At 44.3% G+C, this 21,426-nt stretch overlaps 1 pseudogene; it reads right to left on the bottom strand.

Annotated features, from left to right (window-relative positions):
• Nucleotides 1-4,598: 4,598 nt before the first annotated feature.
• On the bottom strand, nt 4,599-20,860 carry LOC148015842 (MFS-type transporter clz9-like; annotated as a pseudogene).
• Nucleotides 20,861-21,426: the final 566 nt, after the last annotated feature.

Here is a 21,426-nt window from a genome sequence, read left to right as displayed (position 1 = left end):
GCACTAGCATGTGCTATCAGTAATTGATTCGTTGCCAAAATGAAGGCCTCTAATGTTTTGCTATTGCTACCGATATTGTGGCATACGTTTATAAAAAGGCAAGGTATATTGCGACGTGCATGTTGCGTACAATTCATCTTCAGCTCACACAGATTTCAGGCCAACAAGCCGCCCTCGATTGGGAAAAAGAGCAAAATAACTTTCTTTAATTTGCTTATACCTATCAACCCTGTTTTTGGTCCGCCAACATGGCATGGTCTCATAACATGGCCCTCATAGCCCCAAGAGATCCATTTTCAACAAAGATGAGCATACCACTTCACTGCCTGTGGTTAGGCATAGATTCAAGTTCAAACCATTCAGCTTCAGCTGCCTCTTCACATTTCTAGACAAGTTAAATTGTCTTCCCAACCTCCACAAATCTGCCCAAATCCGCTCGTCTTCAAGTTAGAGGTAGCCATAGCTTTGGCATGTTGGCTTACTAAAAGGATAGCCAAATGAGAATATCATTGTCCTACTTATAACTTGGGCCAAAGACATCTCATCTATCTGATTTTGTATTACAGATTCAAATAGAAGTTTGAGACCAACAAGGCAATAGCTAGGGGGGATGACGTAGCTCATCAGCCTAGGAATGTCAAGACAATGGAAGCTATTTGATCAAATTCTTCTTGCCTTCTTCACTGCTATTGCCTTATTGGTGCCCTCACAACGCTATTTGCAGGAAATGGTATTTTGGTGTCCGCAACAGCTACTACTGAGGCAATGTGATGGATCAACAGGGATGATTTTGTTTCGAGAGGATATTCCCCATTTCACAATAGTCATCAATCGATAGGTGAGTTTCAATGTCATACAATTCTTCATAATTATATCATTCAAATTGAGGATGCAACGAGGGATTTTTTGTGCACGATTGCCTTGTAGAGAATGGTGAGGACACCCATGCATTTGTCAAGTGATCCTACAAGCTAGGGATGGCTATGATGACTTCTACCAAGGCAATACAATACATTGTTCAGGTGAGGCTCCTCTAGATAGGACAACTTTGTTGTTATAGAAAGTCTTGGCAATCTCCAAGGTAAGAGATGCCCAAAAGTTTGCATGTTGGTCACAATAGATGCATGTCGATATCTATATGCCGCCTACACATCTCTTTTCTAGTGATGATGAAACAGTAGCGGCCACGATTAATGTGCATTTGACCTTGCTAATAGACTATTGGATCTTCATTACTATAGAGACTTATCTTCTGTAGCTTCATCCATGTATTTGAACACTAAAAGCTCCATATATTTTGCTCATCCCTATAGGGTGGTCCTATGCACTATGGAATATTGGTGGTCTGATTGTATTGTTTTCTGTGCATGCACCTATGCAGGTTGAAGGATGGAACGATGAAAGAATCACCCTCTCACAGGTGTCCACAAGCAGGCTAACTCAAATTGCTAGCAAAGGTAAAGCTCGCTACTAAATAGTGATAATTCAACTACTAGGGGAAGTTCATTGAGGAGGAAAGCAACATGGACACTGATGTAAAATCGGTGTCAAGATGCTAGTGTATTGGCATTTGCATGCACAAGGAGAAACAACAAGCTACTAAACATATACTAAATCCCTCTTTAACCCAATTTTTTCAAATTACCGTGACTATTTTGCTACAACCATATTAGTTCTACGTGCCCAATGCAAAATGGGTATAAGCATAGAAATTTGCTAAAGCAAGTTTCCATTAGATTAAGACTGCATATTCTAAGAGACAAAATGTGCATCAATATTGGTAGTCCTAAGTATAGAAATGTACCTACGATTTGGATGAGCCATTGCCAGAGGTCCTCCTTGTAGTTGTAATCGAGTTGCATTGTTTCCCGACTACCATGCTCACTATTATAGACAAGTTGACACACACGGCATTTCATGTCCTCCTCTTGATGTGCATCTGATGATGAGTCATGTTCATCATTTTGTTGTTTCAAGTCCCCAACCCTCTCTCGCCCTCGTCTTCTTGCACACCTTTCTCCAAGTCCTCCTACATTGAACATTGGTGCCGCCTTGTCAAAAAGACTTGATCAACAATTAAAGACACAGAATGGTCAAGGGAAGAAGCATATGAGGCAATATCTTGCCCATTAAATGAGCCTGCACTTTGCTTGGATGGCATCACAATGTATCAAAAGCTCGCCTGTTAGAGCATGGAAAACAAATATAAAGACTAATGCCCATGTATACAAGCAACATAAGTCTTCTTTTTCTCTCAAGTCAAATATCCTAGTGATGTCAATTGCCTCAAGTAATCCATATTGGAGTACAACAAAAAGAAATCACAAGATCCAATTTTCCCTATTGAAAAACAGAGCAATGATCCAAACCCTAATTTCCAAAGCCACAATGCTTTTTCCAATTACCTGTTCTCTTATCAGGGTGCACCCCAGATAAAAGCTTCTGATGAAACTCCAGATCCATTGACTCAAAAGGCTTTTCAAATGTCTATTCAAAGCCTACAAAGGGCCCAGAACATGGGACAAGAACCGAGTCTTTATCTCCTTTCTAGTGATGGTGAAATAGTAGGGTCTACAATTAATGTGCATTTGACCTTGCTACTAGACTATTGGATCTTCGTTGTAGAGAATTATCTTATGTAGCTTCATCCATGTATTTGAATGCTAAGAGATCCATATTGTACGATAGTCTTGTGCACTATGGAATATTGGCAATCTGACTATATTGTTTTCTGCACATGCACCTATGCAGGTTGAAGGATGGAACAATGAGAGAGTCACCCTCTCGTGGGTGGCCACAAGCAAGCTAACTCGAATTGCAAGCAAAGGTAAAGCTTGCAAGAAGAAACCTAAAGGAAGACCTAATTGTAGACCTGCTTTCTCTTCCAAGCAATTAATAGGTGTAGGATTTGCATATTGAATTAGCAAATGTCATGCAGTTCAATGAAAATATCTATGGCACTTGCACACAACACAGTTTCTAATGGTAACAGATTGGTGGTGGTAAACTAGTAATTCTTTTGTTACACAAAGGCTCATCCACCTAAATGTGTATGTATAATGTGGTTTGTTCACAAAGTGACCAATCTTGTATTTTGTTGCTTGGATTATGGCTTGTACAAAAATCAATCTTTAGGTCTTTGTTAGTAGATGAAACATTTTATGCCTAGCTCTTGCACATGCATCCTCTTCTTTGAAAGAATATATGGTCCTTGGGAGGAAGTTTGGTCTTGGGAGCAAGGTATTAGCATGATTACAGCCAACCAACATCATGTATCCATTGATGAGCTTTCTCTCTCTCTCACAGTACACAACTCTTGTTTCTAGTTTGTTCATGTGGCATTATGCTACAATGTCTTTTGCATCATTGTAGACCATGTTTAACATAAAAAGTTTGGACCTTGGAGAAGGGTGGTAGTATGATTGCAGCCAAGCAACATGTTCTGGCCATTGATGAGCTCTCTCTCTCTCTCTCTCTCTCACTCTCTCTCTCTCTCTCTCTCTCTCTCTCTCTCTCTCTCTCTCTCTCTCTCTCTCTCTCTCTCTCTCTCTCTCTCTCTCTCTCTCTCTCTCTCTCTCTCTCTCTCTCTCTCTCTCTCTCTCATGGTTAACTCTCACAATATATTTGCATCATTCCAGACAATGATTAAGGTAGGAAATAGAGAAAGAAAATAAAACTTCAAGTGTACGTTAAGCTACAGTTGATCCAAGTACAAGTTAATTGCCAGTTTTTACATCATTGTGACAAAAGGTTGTTGTAGCTACTACTATTAGCTAGCAAGATGGATAGCTTAATGAGGCCTACAACTACTACAAAATTCTCTAAGACATAGCTACAAAATGCTCTAAGATGTAGCTACAAAATGCTCTAAGACGTAGGTAGCTTGGACATAGTTGGAGCAAATAACGGTAGACTTAGATAGGATTACTTGGCTTCTACTTTACCAAAGTAGGACACTAAAATGAGGATCCTTATCTAATGGCATCTATTTTTCACTTGTCTCTAATGCTCTGCAACCTTTGTGCGTGCTTTAGCCTCTCTTGCATTGTAGGCACATACAAGGCAGGTAAGTTGCTTGTCAATGGTGCACCCTCCCACAACATTGCATGAAGCTCTCTCTCAAATTGAAGTTGTTGTGTTTCCCACCTCTTCCTAGACTCTTTGGCAACTTTATCTTCTTCCTTTTATTGCTTGTGAGTTTCAGCAAGAGCTTTGTTCTCTCGTCTCTTTCGGTCTCACAATCTTTGATTTGCCTCCTTTTGCTTCTCAATCTCAGCCTTGAACTTTGTATTCCCGGCTTGAAGACTTTCAATGAATTGGGTTGAGGTAAGGATCAAGGAGTTGTAATAGTCCACAAAAGCCCCCCCCCCCCCCCCCCCCCATGCACATGGGTGATAGCCACATTTTCTTAAGGTATTTCCAACAATTCCAAAACATTGCAATATTGCTAATCAATAGTATTGGACGGAGCATTTGGTGACATGCACGTGTCAAACAAGTGGCTAAAAGTAGTAGCAACATGTCCTTCCAACTCCTCCATGAGAGATGTTACAGGAACATGGGTACAATCATCCATTTCTTGGGAGTTCAGCCCATATTCAATACTCTCCATAAATTGTCTTAAAAACATGGCTATAGTCTTGGACATCCATGCCACCATCAACATCATGGTTGAGGTCTTCAATTTGCACATGTACATCCATATTGGAGCATGGAAAATTGTTGTGGTTGAGAATGCCATGGTTCAATGGCCAAATTCTTGTTGCCCTAAAGCCTTCTTGAATATTGCTTTCTGTGCAAGCAAGAGTTAGAGCCCTAGATGCAATGCCAACTAGTTCACCCTTACTTGCATGTGTGGAGAAGCTGCGGGCATGCCAAAGGTTCCTCTCCTTGCAAAAATTGGCCTTGAAGGGCTTAAAATTTGACACATCTAATGGTTGGAGCTTGTGAGATGTATGTAGTAGTGAGACAATGTCTATGCCCCACTTGTGAGCTTTTTGCACCACCTCAAGGCATATGTGACCTCCATTGCCATCAACAACTAGCAAGTGGTGGTTTGAGGGGGGATGGAGGATTGGGCACTGCAGTTCTAAAATGTTCTAGCCAAGCCTCAAATAGCTACCCAGTCATCCATGCTTTATTTTGTATTGACATAACAATCCCATCTTCCCATTCCATCAAGTAGTTTTTGTTGGGGGTAAAGGCACCTCTGCTTGGCCGCCCGTGTATTACTACATTGACAATACCCACCACTGCACACTATAAGTGGCGGGCACCTGTCACCGTCACTTTATTCTTTATTCTTTCAATGACAATTTGAATAAAGGAAGGCCCGATCACACATTCTAACTGTTGGAGTTCCCATTTGTGTCTCTCTCTCTTCTTGCTCTTGCTTTCCATCATAGCTCACTTCCAAGCAAGCTTCGATTCTTCTCACCTTTCAACCGGTATCAGAGCAAGGCTTCCCAACTTCTTGAGCTTGGTTCATGGCATCCTTAGCTTCCATTCAAATACCTACAGCATTGGGTCTCCTTCCCGGCAGACATAGTCGACCTTCCCGAGCTCCCATCACTTCTCAACTTCTCGAGCACCTTCCCGGTCTATTGATGCACCCTCAAGGCATTGCTACAAAGTTATTGAAGTGTTCTTTCCATGCTTTTATTCAGTTCTCAGGTTGTAGTCAATCAGGGCAGCCATAGCTCAAACCCTTGGAGCTTGTATCTTGCTCCCTCTTGCAATTGGGCACTTGAGGCTTGTTGTGTGTCTCCGTGGGCACCCCCCCAGAGCCTCTAACCACTACCATTGAGGCCATGTGGATGCGCAGTAGCAGAAGTAGAGATTAGCAAATTTGTGCCATTTTTGGCTGATCTGGATAGCATACTATAGCAGCTCACCTACTCCTCAATGATGGCTATGTCATGCTTCTTCGGGCTTGGCAATGCACTTGGCAATGATCTCTAACATGTGTTGAAGCCTCCTTGATAATTGGCATCATATTTGGGTCTAATCTATACATTCCTAGGACTGTTTACAGTAGTTCCATAGTCATGTTATGTAGAAGTAACATCGGCATCTAATGCTATGCTTGTTTGGGCACTTCTACTTAACCGATTTGGTACCTATTAATGCCCGATTGTTTGGGGGATGCAAGGCACATGTTATGCCATCATTTTGAAATGATTTTCTTGCCAAAAGTACTCAATTTTGAACAGTAAATCATTGATATACAACAGTGGGCTGAAGCCTATTACCTCATGTTTGGTTATGCCTATCGGTTTCAGGCTATGTCTTTGGGATATGCGATGAAGTATTGACCTTCAGGGTATGACATCGAGCTTGTCTTTGGTTCCGGATCTTTATTTGAGCTTGAGCTCGGCTTTGGAATGAATTTGATGCTCCATCTTGGATGTACATGTGGCACATATGTTACCTATGTCTGACCAGCTTGACATGCTTGGCCTATGCCACTACTACATGCTAGTTACATTGTTTGGAGCCGATTGCTACTAGTGCCTTGTCTTGGCTTGCATCTAGCTTCTTGGAACTTACTTGGGATATTTCTTGGCCAGAGTTGTATTTGGGATATAGTTGATGTCTATGGATGCTATACTTGGAGGCTACAGAGCTTATATGCTCATGATGTCTGGTCTTGGAGCTTTCGTCACTAGTGCTCTTATATGCCTTTCTTGAGCTTCTTGGCTTGATCCATACGGCTTTTGTGCTAGTGGGAGCATGTTTGTATACTTGACAAACATTGAGCAAGTGGTTGCTATTGAGCTTTAAGTCTTCTGAGACTAGGATCTTCTTCACTTGGATGTTGCATGGTTGATATGTCGTGGTCCGCATACATGTACTTAGGCTGATTTGGGCTTCGCACTCCCTGAGCATACACCTCTTTGTGTTAGGTCGTCTTGCCAATGTTGTGTACACTTTGCCCTATTACACAGAGGGTGTGCCGGCTTACTCAATGAATTCATTTGACATGCTTGGGTGTTTGCTCGATGTCCATATGACTATTGATTTATGTCCGCTTGATGTTGGTTATGCTTTGACAGTCAGTGGTTGACTTGGTGCATTGATTTTGCCTACAGTTTGCTCTCATTGTACCTAGCTATAATTTATTACAGCAAGCAATTATGTATAGACTAGTGTGGAATTTTTCATGCTGAATCATCTTGATTTTATGTACTTTTGATGGTACTTGGTGGGCAACATCATTAGCTATCAGTTCGTGGTCATTTTGCCTTGGTTTTGGTGGTATTTTGGGTAGCAAGTAGTTTTGAACTGTTTGCATTGTTTTGGACTGCATTATGGGTTCTTCTTCCACTGACAGTGCTATCTCACTAAGCTTAATGGTACAAATTATGCCTATAGAAAGAGCCAAGTTTGGTAGGTATTGGTGCAAAAATTACAGATAAAGCCACTAAGGATGCATGGCAAGTAGCTTGAAACTATGATTGATGACGAATGGGATGAGCTTGATGAGTTATGCAGGTCCACCCTCATCTTGTCTCTCATTGAGCAAGTGCATTACAATGTGGTTGAGGAAGCACAAAGTGCTTCGCAACTTTGGGATAAAATTAAGAACCTCTATGAAAAGAAAAGTCCAGCAAGTCAGATGTATTGGCTGAAGCAACTTATGGACCTACGCGTGAAGAAGGATATGACAATGTCTGCTCATTTGAGCCGATTCCATGCTATTCTCATGAACCTGACTTTGCAGGGTATTATCTTTAATGATGAGGTTACTCCATTGTTTTTGCTTAGGACTCTAAGTGAGTCATGGGATGTATTCCGCACTACCTTATGTGCTCCTGCTACTATTTTGAACTTGCGTGATGTAGAGAGTGCTCTTCTGTAGGAAGAGATCAAGCATAAGAACTTGGATGCCTCTCGTGTGTCACATGCTTTGATTGTTAGAGGCACAAATGGTAATGGCAAGAATGACCATGGGAATGGCCGTGGTAGAGAGACTCGCAGAAGTCTAGGTCTAAGTCGCATGGTAAGTCACGAAACAAGTCTCATGGGAGAAATGCTAATGTGACATGTCATCATTGCAATAAGAAGGGTCATATATGCCCACAGTGTCATGAGTTGCGCAATGAGAAGGGGAAAGACAAAGTACAGGAAAAGTCCTCTGATCGTCGCAGCATTATGCCTGTGAAATCCAATGTGAAAATCGAGGAGATAAATGTCATGCAGACTGTTGACTCAGATGGGGAGTACATACTTGCAGCTAGTTCTTGTGATGCTACGTCATTGACCGATGTTCACTCTATGTATGCACAGTGCTGGCTTTTGGATTCTGGTGCTTCATTTCATGTTATACCATGATGTGAGTGGTTCCACTCCTACCGCACTATCTCTTATTCAGTTCGCTTGGGTGATGACAGGTCACTTGCTATTGTTGGCATTGGGGATGTACGGCTGCAATTCTCTACTGGTAGTACTTTTCTGTTACAGGATGTACATCATATACCTGCGCTTACACGCAGTCTTATGTCTATAGGGCAGCTTGATGATGTTGGGTTTCATGTTTCATTTGGGGATTCTACCTGGAAGATCATCTGTGGGCAGACTTGTGCTTGCTAGAGGTGCTAAAGCTGGGAGCCTCTATATTGTTGTAGTTGATGGGTCCTTTGTTGACCATGTTTCGTCAGTGGGTTCCATCCCACATGTATCTCTTTGGCATGCCCATTTGGGCCATATGTCCTTGAAGGGAATGAAAATGCTTTTTGGTTTGCAGTACTTACTGCCCCTTGACTACGCATGTTTTGATTCATGTGAACATTGTCTTTATGGCAAACAGACTAGGAATACGCAAAAGAAGTCTGGTAGGACATGCATGAGTGAGCCCCTAGCATTGGTACATTCGGATGTCTGTGGGCCCATGCCCTGTCAATCTATGGGTGGTACCAAGTATTTTGTGATGTTCATTGACAATTTTTCGCGTAAAGTCTGGGCTTACCTCATTAAACTTAAGTTCGACTTCTTGGCTGTATTTCAGAGATGGCTTGCATTTGTTGAAAACTAGACTGGGCATAGGCTAAAATGCCTTAGGACTAACAATGGGAGAGAATATGTGTCACGTACTTTTGAGCAACTATGTGATGAGAGGGGTGTTAAATGTCAGTTGGCCGCCCCCTATACCCCACCCCAAAATGGTTTGGCTGAGCGGATGAATAGAACCATCCAGGAGCATGTACACAGTATGCTTAGCTATGCAGGCTTACCACAGAGCTTTTGGGCTAAGGCAGTCAGTACAGTTGTTAACCGTCAGACGAATAAGGTGGAAAATCTGGAAAAGCTAAAGCAGAAGACAAAGGCCAAGGCAAAGTGAAACGGAAGATGAAGGCGCGTCAAGAAAAATCTAGAAACACGAGAAGCGCAGAAATGTCCTAAATAAGGGAAAAGGTGCACAAGGAAAAGTGCAAGTCAGTACTTTTGTAAAAGAGCACAAGCGCATCGTGATTTAATTTAAGGAGCACCGAGCTCTGACCCGTGCAATTTGTAAATCTAGATGGGCAGTGGAAAGGAAGCTAGGAAGATAGAATGACAATGGGAAAAAGGGCCTACGCCACGGCCAGCCATGTAAAAAAGGAGATAAGGGAATGACCGCCCAAAAGGGATTTAGGGTTTTGTATATAAAGTTGAAAAGTGAATGAGAAGCTCATTCTTGTGTGTGGCCAAAAGCGGCTCTCCTCTTCTTCTTCTTCTTCTTCTTCTTCTTCTTCTTGCTTGCTTGCTTGCTTGAGCTTGTGCTTGAGAGAGGGAGTGTGAGAGTGTGAGGGTGAGGGAACGGGGAGGAGAAGCTCTCCATCTTCCCCTCTCTTCTTTTCTTCTCTTCTCTTCTCTTCTCTTGCTCGTGGCTATGGAGCTTGGAGCGTGGAGCTTGAGGACTGAGCTTGCTTGAAGCTTGCACTTAGATCGTGGAGCTACCGGAGTGTGCGGGAGAGGAGGCAACTCGATCGGCATGGAGGTAAGCTCACTACACCCGTAGATATGGATGGCGCGCCGGCTATGTGAGAGGTAGCCATTAGTGCTCGGCTTGGAACACTTGAAGCAATAAGTGGTCCGTGGGTCTTGGCGATTAAGCGAAAGCTCCCACATTTTGGTTCCGTTGCCGGGACCAACGGATTCAAGCCTTGAGCACTTGCGTGCTTCGAATCGAGCATTGGAGTAGGGTTTTCCCCGAACCGGTGCTTGAGGTAGATAGATAGGAAGCGAGGGAGTTTGAAGAGGTATTCGATCTCCTTAGCACAGTAGGTTTTTGTTGTTTTGGACTTGGGAAAGTATGATGGAGTAGTGTAGGTATTTCCTTATGATTTTTTCTTGCATTTAGGAAGGATAGGAGCAAAACATTAAAGCAAATAGTAGGGTTTTCTATTGCTGTATAACAGGCTGAAACAAGGAAAAGAATGACTAAAAATGAAATTTTAGGTTAAATGTTAGTAAGGGAGGTAAGATTAAGGTGAATACTTGCTTGGGCAAGGTGATAAGGGGCCAGAAGTGGCAAGAAAGGCCACATTATGCATTGCAAGATTTCATGAGAGCAGGAGAGAGGGAGAAAGCTTCGTTGCGTAGATCCACTTTGATCTGGCCATCTAGGAGTTATTTGCCCAGCCCAGGTAATTCTACACCTTCCCCTACATTAGTAGGTTGGATTTGGAGCTGCTCGACCAGGGGGCAGGCCTCCAACGCTCGGTGTAGCGAATTTCGTGAAGTCCAGTGAAAAAACGTGACGCGCTCGGCATGTCTAAGTGACGGAAATTCTCGGCCGAGTCCTAGAATCCGCCCTCGAACCGCTCGGCCATTCGACCCTCGGCCCACTACCACTTGGACCACTTGACTTGGCCCACTCAACTTGGACACCCACCGTTCGGCCTGTCCGAATTGATCATTCACACCAACTTCGAAATTCGGCCTCGGCCCACTTGGCCCGTGAACAACCAGACTCGGACTGGCCAAATTTGACATTCAAACCAATTACATTCGGCCCTTTCTACTCAGCCCTCAAATGGTCCGAATCGGACACTCAGTCCCTGCAATTCAGACTTGTTGGACTGAATTTAGATTTTTTTTCAAATTTTAACCTGTAGACCCTGAAACTGACCAAGAGACCATATAGAGCCGAAACCATATCATAGATCGATCACACTGGGCTGAAACTTAGAGCAAGTAGTTCAAATTTTGGCTATAAACGGTCCTCTGAATTGCGCATGGTGTTTACCGTAATGGCCATGTGGGCCGGGGGGACTGCCCCCCCCCCCCCCCCCCCCCCCCCGAACCCCTGTAGAGGGGGCTCTGCCCGCTCTGCACCTCCCCCAAGTAGGTTGGAGAGAAAACGCACATCGTGATAGGTTCCCCAAATTGGACCCTAGTGTAGTAATGGCTCTACATGAGCATGGATTCTCACTTGCAAAAGAGCAACCAAATGCCCATACCCAAACAAAGAGAAACAAAGACCCTAGAACCTCAATGGGCCAATCTAGCCAACAAGGGCAAAAAGGCCACACTGCAAAAACACATACGTGTTGCATCCGGACTGCATCTAGTCAAAGCGGAAAGCAACAACATCAAGCTACAACAACAAGAATGACTCGATATGATAGTCCTGATGATAGATACTCTTTGAATAGCATTGCACTGACGATCCAAGACATCAATGGAGAATCCACATCTGGCCATGCAGTTGGGGACTCAAGGGCATTTGTCAGAAGGCTTAACTTTACAAGCCAAGACTCGGAAGATGAAGACATAGTACCACCTGCTTATCTTAGGGTCAAACTCACCACGAAAAGAGAGCATACTATCGATGCTCTGATTGATGAAGGAGCAGATTTTAATATCTTGACCTATGAATCATGGACCCTACTAGGCCAACCATAGCTCACACCGACTAATGCAACTCTTACCCCTTACGGGGGACCCCACAAGCACTCATAGGGAAGTGCAAAATCCTTGCGACAATTGAAACTGAAAGCTTGCCTATCCTATTTCATGTTCCTCCAAATAGTGCTAATTACGGGAAGGAAACCCTCCTAGAAAGACCCTTCAAAAGGGCGACCAAGTGTGAGGTCGACTATGTAGTGCAGAGGATACATCTGACACTACCGGGAGCGAGGATAGTCACAACATTTAGCAAGGGTGACCTCATGGAATCTCGAGGGAAAGGCAAGGAAGGCATTGACATAACAGTCAAACCTGCTAACGAGAGCAAGGACTTGTTGGAAGAGTTGATAGAAGCACAGGTCGAACAACGAGAACCAGTGAGTGAGGCCATGCCTGAAACAAGAAGGTCAGGAGCAAAAGCCAAGGATGGGCTTTGGACTTATAAATACTGTAGAAGACTCCAAAAGAAGCCCAAGCCTTATAGACGAAGGCATCGATGGAGAGCCAATACAACGCCAAGATGGATATCCAAAGCGTTGCTACATGCTCAAGGATATTATGGTGGTAACCGATGGATTTGGGTACCAAAACCCCCTGCTAAACCACCTCTCAACTAAAGGCCAGATTGCATCAAAAGCAACGAAGCATAGGAGGAAATCTAAGAGAAACTCCAGGTCTCGAGGCAAGAAACCAAACATGAGTGTTCGAAAGAAAGAGCCTCAGCCGAATATGCTTAATAAGCAGATGTCATATGTAACCATTGAGCATGCACAAAGACCACTAGTGCTCAAGGAGCTTTCGACTTCCCAAGAGGATAATGAGCACCAGAGGCACAATGCTGCTCGTGAGAAAGCTGATTGCTCAACAAAGAAAATGGCACAATCGTCTAATAACCTCAAGCAAATCATTCAGCCAGTGCCAAGTCCACCTAAGAGTCCTGCATCTCCTACACCCTCTTTTTCCAAACAGACACAGGAAGCACAACAACAGTCATCAAGGGTGGCTGCTCAATCCCAATCTCTATCTCTATCTAAGCTTCCAAATTTCCAAGAGGTGGGACAGGACACCATCCGTAGCTCTCGGCCCAAGGATATGCATGTGCAACCTAATGTGACTAGCTCAACTCATGCTCGATCTACACAGGTGAATGCTCAAAGGGAAACAAAAGACACGACCACTTCCGATCACCCTAGGGACAACACCGCAATCCACCAAGAGTAGCCAGCCCACTTGAGTAGCCGCTACTACTTCCAATCAGGGATCATAGCAGTCACAGCCCTTAGCCGTGACAACGCCCCTTGCAGAACGTGTCCTTAGTAGTTCACCTGGGGAGGAGATGCCGCAACCAGTATCCTTGACAACTCCAGCACTTCCAAATCACCTAAAGCCTAGTCTTGAGGAGAAACCTCTCAAAGATGTGGCCAAGGAAATGCCGCATCTGACCAATCAACCTAGAAAGGCTGTTCAACAGGGTGCATCTACGTCCCATGAGGACACACCAGAGAAGGGGAAAGCTAAGGCCCAACCAAGTACATCAACGGCGGCTGACCTAGTTCAGGGTCGTGAGTCGTTAAGTTATGCACCTTCACTGACCAAGAAAAAGAGGAGAAAACAGTGAAAACAACAACATTTACCGATGGTCATGGATCCCAAGAGCATTGAGACCCATTGATGTCTCTCCTAATAGTGGTGAAACCTCAGACACATCAGTGTGCCCTGAAAAATCAAAGCAGCTGTTGCCATCAACGGTTGCTTGCAACACCCAATCTACCGACAATAGAACTCACATTGACCAATCAAGAGTGGATACAACGCAATCACAACAGGGTGAAAAATCTATACCAGTCACATTTGAGGAGAACCATGACAAAATAGCAGCAAAACCTCAAGAAAAATGCACAAACCCCGAGAGCGTAAGCGATCCTAGAATTGACCAATCTTGCTCATCTAGGCCTGAGCCCCTAGCTATGCTAAAGCCTAGGGAAACTCCTAAAACCTTCCATGAGATAGCAACCGAGCAAGCCCTCATTGAACATAGAAGTGTCGCTGAATGCATAATTGAGTTGGATGCTAAGCTCAAAGTGTTCACGCGTGTCTATGTCCTGGCAGACATGGACGCATTCCCTAAGGAGCACCTTGAAGAATACTTGTCATTTCCCCTATCCTGGGAAGAGCAAGAACATCTTAACGAGCACTATGACAGGCTCCTGCATGAAAGCATGTGACTCATCTCTGACGAGGAAGCCAACGAACTACGCTTAATTGTAACATTCAATGATGTGCTCTGCCAACCAAATCTCTTAGGGATAGAGCAACTAAAGCGACAATTGGAGGGTGGAAGTCAATTTGAAAAACGTTGGGTTGAAAACCATGTTGCAATGGCTGAGCTAGGAGCCCAGATTATGACAGTCTCGGAGGAGCGATTGGCCAAATGGCGGTCCCAAAGAGACCCAACCTATGTGGTGCCAACTTCCTTTCGAGTGCTAACTGCCATTCGGGGTACGGACTTAGCTGAAACTAGCCAAGATAACTCTTTGGCTGATAAGGTTCTCACTGAGGAGAAGCTACATGTTGCAAGTAGACTCGGACAAGGTACCATGATACTTGACGTTGCAAAATACCTGATGTTATTAAGAAGGCTACCACAAGTACTGGATGTATGTGCCACACTCCAGTACAATCCCGAGTTCTACAATTGGTTTTTATCCTCGTGAAGTGACATGGATTCATAAATATGTATATAAATAAACAATGACTTTTGTGACCATGTATAGATAAGATCACAACACACAAGCAATGATAGTCAAGCGTAGAAAGAAGAGTTGGGTTTGACAAGCTGAGCTCCTCAGGTACTCCTCTCACCACACATTGAGAAGTCGTGTGACCATTCCCGCCTCCAGGAGGAGGGCATGCAACCCTCATTATCGCCATACAAAGCTCTGATCAACATCTCTGATGGTGTAGATGAGACACCATCCCTTTCTATACACCTTTCCCCTTTTTTAGTCTATCTTTCTAGGGATAAGCCCTGCTCCACTCCATGACAACCAGTCCGCGCAACTTAGCATAAGCCAAGATCTGCTAATGGCTGGAGGCAAAATGAACATCATCATGGGGGCCATCCCTCTACAACAAACACTGCATGCCTCACCTCTCCCCTCCTCATCATATGCGCTTGATAACCCACTGTATAATCCCTTCCATGCGAATAGTTTTATCCTACCTCAAGGCCTAATCCTTGGTTCGCATTTTGCAAGCCCCCCTACGATAGCCGACACGGAGCACCCAATGCATCTGGCTTGCAAGGATGCTATCTGCCGTCGAAGGGAGCATGCAGCAAAAGCTCCTCCGCCAGGACGCTACGTATGTACCCTTAAAAGGTATGCAAAGAAACGAGGCCCTAATGACATCACCCAGGACGTAGGCCAAAAACCCCCCAAGCCAAGAGGACAAGAGCTCAAGGGAGCACACAGGGCGTGGCAACACCGGTCGTGCGGGCCCCCAACAGACACTTGGGCACCAGGTGCTCGAAAGAGGAGAGGGCAGCTCGGGACAAGCAAGAATTTGACGCATTGTTTAAAAGCATTCTGGAAACAGTTGCGGCCAGGGACTACACCATCCGGGTCCCAGCCGACATCTTCCCTGTCCAACCTCAGAGGAGCCCCATACCAGCAGAATCTCAGTCGCCTGACCACCCGGACTTGCCCCACCTCGTACAAATAGAGTAGCCCCGTGTTGTATAAAAGGCTTATCAAATGCTACCTGGCCATGACTTTTTGTCTTTAAATTGTTAAGTGCTAATATGTTTCCCAATTGTACAAACTTTTCATATTTGCGTTTAATATATTTCACGTCTTTAGTAAAAGAAAAAGCTAATTAAGCGCAGGTGATAAGTATCTAAGTCAACACCATAGAATTCAGATAAGCGATGTCTCCTTGCGTTGCACTGGTTTATTATAGTTGCAGCAAATGCTGTGCATGTACTCTCATGAAGTAACAAGTGGATGCAGGATGACGCAGGTCGTTGTGCGAAAGTGTTCAATGCCCAAGTCATCGCAAGACCACCAACCCCACAAAGAGCCGCAACAAAGCCACGTTGTTGGAAGCAAAAATCACCCTTGCCGACCACCCATATCACATGGTCCAAAGTATAGTCATGGGCTACGCTCTCTTTCTAGGTCAAGCTCTACATATGGCTCACGGTAGTTGTTACCTCAATTGTACCACCATTGCGTGTCGTCGCAAAGAGGTTTGCAATATCTCATGTGTATCTCCCCATCTCAACAACTACTTCTCTAACAACGAGGCTAGGACACACTCATCACTGTAATATCCATTTCCTGAGCCTTCGAAGCTTGACATTTTCCAACCCACTGAAAGGGTGATAGCCTCAACATATTGCAATGGTTGTACTCAAGCAAGTCCACAAAAAAAAAGAGAGAATAAAGAAAGAAAGAAAGAAAAAAGCACAAAAAAAGAAACAAAAAAGAAAACAGAAAAGGAAAAAAGAAAAGAAAAGAATGAAAAGATATGAAGCACCCACGATTACAGCACAACACCTAAGGGTCCTCAAATTAGGTACGTCCAGTGACCTTGGTCGGCTAGCTCCATCCCTAGTCCCCTAGCCCTTTAGCATCACCCACAATTGTTCAGGGCACATCAAGGGCAGGACATACCTAGGGAGCTTGTCTCGCCTATGGTTAGACCTGTCACCCTGACCCATTCGCATGATTTCCTCTTGCACTCTACCTTAATACCATTGCAATCAATTGTGGTATGCACTGCATAAATTGCCATGAAAAGTACACCATCCTCATCAAGCAAGTCCAATAGCTCCCAGCTACCAAAAGTGCGGTGTCCCTGTGTTCAATTATGCTACACCGTGCAGTCACAATGCAAAGGATGCCTCATACACCTTCACATGTACTTCTTCTCAACATGGACAACTTTGCTTCATCCACACATTGTTACGAGAAACCAGCCCATGGTCTTCTAACTACGTAATATCTAAGTATGCACGAGCACTCATATAATATCTGCACCAAAGTATATACACAGTTTGGGTCCTCGAGTGCAGGACAATACTCTTAGCTTGCTTAGAGTTCGACCTGTCTCCCAAACTAATTGAACTATGTCTTGTGCACGATAAAGAAGACTAGCACTACCCCTAGGGAGAGACCACTTATGAGAGGTTTTCAAATTGCAGGTATTAAAGACTCCAACGAAAGTGTCATTCACTCTTTATTGACACCCAACTCTGAATTCTTATCCTTTATCATCCTACAAGCCCACAAAGAATCGTCATGTGCAGAATCCCCAACAAACCAACACTTGTGCTGGCCATCAGTGCAATCCCCAACAAAGAACAGCCCTACCGCCAACTCCAACAACCCTTCCACCAACCACCTAGGCTACCAACGTGCCCCCAAGGACCTTCCTCCACACCACCACCAACACTGCTCAACGGCAACCACAGGCATCCTTGCTACCCACGTCTTTGGTGCATGCTAAAGCCTGCTACCTACAACGGTGAGTGCCATGGGACTAGCACGCGTCTAGGAGGGGGGTAATGTTAACTGTCAGACGAATAAGGTGAAAAAGCTAAAGTAGAAGACAAAGGCCAAGGCAAAGTGAAACGGAATACGAAGGCGCGCTAAGAAAAAACTAGAAACAAGAGAAGCGCAGAAAAGTCCTAAATAAAGGAAAAGGCGCACAAGGAAAAGCACAAGTCAATACTTTTGTAAAAGAGCGCAAGCGCATTGTGATTTTATTTAAGGAGCGACGGGCTCTCACCTGTGCAATTTGTAAATCTAGATGGGCGATGGAAAGGAAGCTAGGAAGATAGAAAGACAATGGGAAAAGGGGCCTAGGCCACGGCCGGCCATGTAAAAAAGGGGATAAGGGGATGATCGCCCAAAAGGGATTTAGGGTTTTTTATATAAAGTTGAAAAGTGAATGAGAAGCTCATTCTTGTGTGTGGCCAAAAGTGGCTCTCCTCTTCTTCTTCTTCTTCTTCTTCTTGCTTGCTTGAGCGTGTGCTTGAGAGAGGGAGTGTAAGAGTGTGAGGGAGTGAGTGTGTGAGGGTGAGGGATCGAGGAGGAGAAGCTCTCCATCTTCCCCTCTCTTCTTCTCTTCTCTTCTCTTCTATTGCTCATGGCTATGGAGCTTGGAGCGTGGAGCTTGAGGATGGAGCTTGCTTGAAGCTTGCACTTGGATCGTGGAGCTACCGGAGTGCACGGGAGAGGAGGTAACTCGATCGGCATGGAGGTAAGCTCACTACACCGTAGATATGGATGGCGTGTCGGCTATGTGAGAGTGAGTTAGCCATTAGTGCTCGGCTTGGAATACTTGAAGCAATAAGTGGTTCGTGGGTCTTGGCGGTTGAGTGAAAGCTCCCACAACAGCTATGTGCATGTCATACATAGATCATCTTCTAGTGGTTTGGATTTCCAAGTTGTAGAGGAGGTATGGACTAGGAAACCTCCGTCTTATGCACATCTATGTGTCTTTGGATGTGAGGCATTTTTCCATGTGCCCAAAGACAAGCATACTAAGTTGGATCCTAAGAGTGTCAAATGCATTTTCCTTGGCTATGGGGATGCATACAAGATGGGTTACCACCTCTGAGATCTGCAAGCATGGAAAGTCATCCGTAGCCATGATGTAGTCTTCCATGAAGACAAGATGCATAGGTAACCTGAGAAGGTGGTAGAGATACGCATGTTTATATTCCAAGAGGAGCCACATGCTCCTGCACAGCCAGTTGGACAGCCTGCAGCAACAATTGGTACACATGGTTAGGGTGTTGGATCAGCCGTAGAGCCTGTTGTGAGATGTTCTACTAGAGATAGACATCCACCTGATAGATTTGAGCCCTTGATACATTATGTATTAGTTACAGATGCAGGAGAGCCTCTCACCTATGATGAGGCTATGCATAGGAGTGACAGTCACTCCTGGGAGAGGGCTATACAGTCTGAGATAGACTCCTTGCATAAGTATATGTCTTGGGATTTGGTTGCATTGCCTCAGGGCAAGAAGGCTTTGCCATGCAAATTGGTGTACAAGCTGAAAAGTACCCTTGGAAACCCCAAGCCGGCTTATAAGGCAAGACTTGTCACTAAGGGTTTTAAACAAGAGCATGGAATTGACTTTGATGAAGTGTTTTCTCATGTGGTCAAGATGACCACCCTATGCTTGGTTTTGGCCTTAGTCTCGTAGCTTGACTTGGACATGTATTAGATTGATGTCAGGAGTGCGCATTCTTGCATGGGGATTTGCATGATGAGATATACATGGAGCAACCTAAGGGCCTTGCAAGACCTGGTAGGGAGCACCTAGTATGCAAGTTGAAGAAAAGTCTTTATGGCTTGAAGCAGACACCCGGGGAGTGGTATCATAAGTTTGATGCCTTTATGCAGTCACAAGGCTATAGTAGGAGTGCTATGGATCTGTGTCTTTATACGAAGAAAGCCCATGATGGCTCCTTGCTTTTTTTGGTACTTTATGTGAATGATATGCTGATAGCAAGGAAAGCTCATGATGAGCTGGATGCTCTTAAATCTTAGCTGAAAAAGAGCTGTGAGATGAAGGATTTAGGACAGGCCTCTCACATTCTTGATATGCGCATTAAGCGCGTCAACCATTAGGGACTACTCTACCTCTCACGGAGGGAGTACATTCATAAAGTCCTTGAGCGTTTTTGTATATAGGACATAAAGCCTATTGGTTGTCCATTACCTTCTTATGTGAAGGTTTCACAGGCCGATTGTCCACAAACGGATGAGCAGAGGGCCGAGATGGCCAAGATCCCTTATGCATCAGCCGTAGGGGCAGTTTGATGTATGCCATGATAGCCACTCGTCCAAATATTGCCTTTGCAGTTGGTGTTGTAGCACGCTATATGGCTACACCTAGCAAAAAGCATTGATATGTTGTAAAGGTTATCATGAGATACTTAAAGGGCACATCAGATATGTGTATTTGCTATGGCAGCCAAGATACAGGAGTTGTGGGCTACACAGACTCTGATTATGCAGGATATGCAAATAGTAGGAAGTCCCACTTCTGGCTATGTCTTTACCTATGCTGGAGGTGTTGTTTCATGGATGTCCAGGGATTAGAAGTGTACATCTCTCTCTACCACTGAGGCCGAGTATGTTGCAGCAACTGAGGCTTGCAAGGAGGCCATATGGTTGGGCCATTTGGTTCATGACCTTGGGATTGATACTATACCTATGCTGTATTCGGATTCTATGAGTGCTATTCAGCTAGCCAAGAATCCAATCTTCCATGCAAAGACGAAACACATTGACGTGAGGTATCACTTCATACGTGGGGTCATGGCGGACAAGTCTGTTGACCTTATCAAGATCTCCACTGACGAAAATCATGCAAATCTACTCACGATAAGCCTCACTACTGAGCGCTTTGCCTTCCTCAGGAGATTGATGGGCATTGGATGAGATGACATTTTTCCTCATCTTGTTGTACATGTGTACATTGTATTGTCTTTTCTTTTTTCATTTCACTCTTCATTGGGGTAGACTCGCCTTTAAGTGGGAGGTTATTGGGGATAAAGGCGTCTGTGCCTAGCCGCCCGCATATTACTACACTGACAGTACCCACCACTGCACACTGCATGTGGCAGGCACCCGTCACCGTCACTTTATTATTTATTCTTTTAGTGACAGTTTGAATAAAGGAAGGCCCGTCACACATTGTGACTGTTGGAGTTCCCATTTGTGTCTCCCTCTTCTTGCCCTTGCTCTCCGCCATAGCTCACTTCCAAGCAAGCTTCGATCCTTCTCACCTTTCAGTTTTGCATGGCTTTCCTCCCTTTGAAAATATAATAACCTAGAAGGGATTTTCCAGTAGCATCGAGACAATGAAGAATCATGAGCCATTCACAATTGTTTGGTGTTATGCCATACACAACTTTTGAACCCTTTCCAAATAGTACAGGCATATCTTTATCCTTGCAACCTTGCATGCTCATCTCATCTACATTCCAAATATTCTCTAGAGGGTAATTATGGAGATTGTACGTGACTTGCAAATTGTCATGGAATGTTTTCACCACTGCTAGATGAAGACTAATTGCCCTTGCTATGTCTAGGTTTTCACTTACTCGCAATGTGAGTGGTGGATGTCTCCTTTGAAATCCATCCCACCAACTCTTTCCAAGGATGCTATTAGCAAAAGGGGTCTCATGCATTTGACACAATTCAATAACCTTCAATCTTAAGCATCTCAAGGAGACCAATTGTCCAATGTCTTGCATTTTGAATTCCCAATTGAGAAGGGGTTCTTCCTCATCAGCTGTAATAATGGTTTGGGGGCCCCAATGCTTCTTTTTGGACCTACCATCTATCCAAGTAGCTAGGGCTATAGTACTTATGCCAAAATGCCTACAACGCTCTCGTATAGACATACCCTCGTTATGTGTAGCAATTGCCTTGGCCATGTCTGACTTTGTCCAATGTAGTTGCCTTTTCTTGCAATTAGAGTATTGGAGGGCTCAAATTCCTCCAA

The sequence above is a fragment of the Lygodium microphyllum genome, chromosome 23, assembly GCF_053477565.2.
Source record: "Lygodium microphyllum isolate KBCC chromosome 23, Lygodium_microphyllum_v1.1.10, whole genome shotgun sequence".
Classification (NCBI taxonomy): Eukaryota; Viridiplantae; Streptophyta; class Polypodiopsida; order Schizaeales; family Lygodiaceae; genus Lygodium; species Lygodium microphyllum.
This window is presented reverse-complemented; position numbering and strand designations above follow the sequence as displayed.